At 31.0% G+C, this 3,776-nt stretch overlaps 1 non-coding gene across 1 annotated transcript; it reads right to left on the bottom strand.

Moving 5' to 3' along the window:
- Positions 1 to 2,241: 2,241 nt before the first annotated feature.
- Positions 2,242 to 2,324, bottom strand: Trnas-aga. Its single transcript has one exon. It is a non-coding gene; the product is annotated as a tRNA-Ser (tRNA).
- Between the last annotated feature and the right edge of the window lie 1,452 nt (positions 2,325 to 3,776).

The raw sequence follows: 3,776 nt of genomic DNA, 5'->3' as shown, positions 1-3,776 counted from the left end.
AATTTATGAATTTAAAACATTTTCCAAAAAAGTTAATTTCTGAATTTTAAATATTTCATTTTATACTATTTAGATTATATTTTTTAGATAAATATGAGATTATTAGCAATGGAGATAAGAACAACAAATACTCCACCAGTTTTACACAAAGTTGTCCTAGTGACAACAAGGATTTATCCATTTAAAATTATTTTATACATAATTTAAAAAAATATTATATTTTAATTATTTTATTAATATTAAAATTGTTATTAAATGAATTTTTTAAACATTTGGTCCAATAAATCAAGAACATCTTACAAAAAATGAAAACGATGTGTTCAAATTTTTTTCCCCAATTATCAATTATATATATTAACTTTTATTTAAAATAATATATTTTTTAAATATATATTATAAATTATTAATAAATAAATATATTTAAATATTTAAGTGAGGTGGTACCATCAATGTCGACAAATAAGATATATATAAACGAGCTAAAGAAATCACTAGATTTAACCAAGTGCCTCAAGGTAATAAACATGAACTGATGTAGTACATGCAAATAATGGTCTCAGAAAACATAGAAAGCGAAATGCGGGCTCTAATAAAGGAAAGAAATGCTTATTTGTGGAGTAGAAATGATAGATTTCTCTCATTCAGGAGCACATAAAGTTATTCAATGGCAAAGGAAGACTCCCCTCGACTGTGGACAAACATACAAGGTTGGTCATGTTGTTTATACTTATTAGGATCTTAAATGGAGTTATAAATTGGAGGATTTTGTCCTTTTATATTTTAATTTGACCGATTTTGTAATATTATAAATAACAACAACGAGATCGAAATGCATATTGAACAATTTAAATATTTATTTAATTCTTCTAAATTATTATTATTGTTATAAAGTATATATAATATAATTATAAATAATTAGAAATGATAAGAAAAAGTCAATTACTGACAGAGATCAAGTAAAATTCATTTCTTATTTGTAGCAAAAAATAGACACTTTACTTTTAAAAATGAACTTTCTATCAATTTATTTTTCAAGTTGTCAAAAAGACGCGGCAACTTTGACTCGTCAAATCACAAAATCAATAGCCGAAGCACCAAAAAAGTGCCAATTTTATCCTCAAATTTCCAGGTTAGAAATGGAAAAATTACGAACTTGTTTTGGCGCCTATATATCCGATACGAACAATTGGGGGACCGTGGAGAACAAATGGAGTCAGAGTTGGGGGAAGGTCCTCGAGAAAATTCCAGGAGTGTCACGTGATTTGTCGTTGTGTATCATGGAGGAGTTTCCGACGGTGAGATCAGTCGTGGATTTGTGTTGGGAGTGCAGTGCGGTTGATGCGGTGGATAGATTGGCAGCTATCGAGGTTTGGGGGGTTAATATTGTAGGTTCGGAGGGTGGCAGGAGTCCTGGAAAGTAAGAGGAGGTTGGGCACGGAGTTGGCTAAGAGGATTTATTCAGTTTTTTGTGATGATTTTGCTTTTTAGTCTTAATTCTACTTATATATATAATTATTACGAATAAGTAGTAAGGGAAGATTTCACAATTTCAGTTATCTGTCCAAAGTAGGTGTTGTGATTAGGAGGGTGGTGAGGGTTCAGAAGGGACAAGTAATTTCTACACTCGCAAGCATAGATTAGTGAGTAGATTATTTGATTGACACTTTTTTGTGTGATTAAAGTGTACTGGCAACACTCGATTTGTGTTTTTTTGTTTTATTTATTGTCTATTATTGAATATTTTTTGTCAGTTTTGTGTTGTATCTTAACCTACATTCATTTCTGCATTACTCAGAATACTCTGGGTATCAGTCGGACTATTTTCCGTGCCATTTTTTTACCGTGCTGAGTTTTAATTGCGTGGTCTGACGCTGATTCCAATTATGTGCTTAGATTTACTAAGATTTGTTTAGTACAAAATAAGTTTGTGAATTTTTAGCTTGTATGTCTTCGTGTGGATAAATAGTATCAAGTCTTTTGATCTAGCTCAAATTGTTGTTATAAAAAAAACAAGTCGTCAAACAAAGTTATCTGGAAAACGTGGATAGTTGAGTCTGTCCGGAATATGGGATATGTTTTATAATAAAAATGGAATGGGGATCACAGCAGAGTGTGGGAGATGAACGTGTTTAGTGAGGGCACCTGAGATACGGCCATCATTTATGTTTTTTAGAATGTTAAAGACAAATTTATTTGTAAAAAATGAAATAATAAAATAAAATTAATATTGAAATAATAAAACGCACAAGGCAGGATTCGAACCTGCGCGGGATGAATCCCAATAGCTTTCTAGGCTACCGCCTTAACCACTCGGCCACTTGTGCGTTTATTCCTTTCTGACTCTTATAGTAAAACATCTTTCAAATATCGAAATAGCTTAGATTTTACCTAGCAAATGTTTTCTTCCGTTTTAATGCTTATATGAGAACTTCATAGTCTCTATGAGACTGATAATCTTCGAAATTTGGAAACAATCGTTTCTATGTTAAATCAACAAACACATAAAGTTCAATCCTCCATTCTTAATTTAAGCAGTCTCAATCATGGTATTTAGTGATGATTTGTAAGATTGTTCAACAAGTTTACAAGTTAGCTATAACTTTACCGTCTAAAAATGTAATTTTCTTCTAATTTGTTTAGTTCCGAAAAGTTGTGTCTAGTTAGTTTATTTGCCTTTTAATACACTCGGGGAAGTGTTTGAAAACACAATGTCAACCTGTGCTGTAAAATTCCTTATTTCACTTAGCCTTAGAAATCTGTCTAGGTTTTACTTTACATTTGTAAGCTTATTTAATAAATTATATCATTAATGCCTGAATTATGTTCCTTTATCGAGTAAAGTTAGAATGTCGTCTTTAAGAGTTTGCCTTTGACTTTTTCTTGTATTAAGAGGGATGTTTAACTACTTTTATATATTCTTACAAATTATTAACAAAAATCTTTAAAGCATTTTCTAAAATTATTAATTTTTGCTTTCTGATTTCCTTCAGGTTGCACTCACGTTATTTTTTTCAATGAAATTCTTGCGAAATCAGGAGTTAATTAAAATTCCACTTTTACCATGGAAATCAGGATAAGCACTATCAGTTGTTCCCTCTTTCCCCAGTTTTATAGAAGATCTCTCAGATTGTCCATATCATCAACTGATTCCAGTTTTTTTCTTGTGGTTTTTACTTAGAAAATAGTTCATGGTCGAGCGTGGATGTATAAGTAGCACGTCTAAATAAAAATTGCTATTTTGACCATTTTTGCAATTTCGGATGTATAAGTAGTTCTGTAGAGTTTATCGTTGCTCATCTGTTTCTGCTAGGAAATTTCTACAAGTAGTTTTAATTGTTTTTAGAGTAGGATCACTTTTAATAAGTTTTCCAATGAGTTCTGATCTAAAAAACGAGATCAATATTGTCGGCGTAAATTACTCTTATCACGTTATTAAAACATTACTTTTTCCGAGAGGTCTTTGAGCTGACTCCAGGGACGTTATAGACCACATTATTGATAAGTTTTCTGTTGTTTGTCATTTTTTGAGTGAAAAGTGTTTATAAAATTATTTTCGATTTTAAAATATTCCAAAATTTTTGTTGGAAAAATGTACAGTCATTTTTATTATTTCAAAGATGGGCATCTCAGGTATCCTTAATCACCCGAGAAGAAATCCTTGCGTGCATCAGCTTGTATGCCGAAGATAGCATTCTTCTTTAACCAAGTCATTTTAAAGACCTCGTACTCGATTTTTTGTAAGAACCTCGCTTTGTTCACATTGACAGTCCTGTTTT

The sequence above is a fragment of the Octopus sinensis genome, unplaced genomic scaffold, assembly GCF_006345805.1.
Source record: "Octopus sinensis unplaced genomic scaffold, ASM634580v1 Contig18956, whole genome shotgun sequence".
Classification (NCBI taxonomy): domain Eukaryota; kingdom Metazoa; phylum Mollusca; class Cephalopoda; order Octopoda; family Octopodidae; genus Octopus; species Octopus sinensis.
Note: the sequence above shows the minus strand (reverse complement) of the source record. Positions and strands in the feature narration are given on the sequence as shown.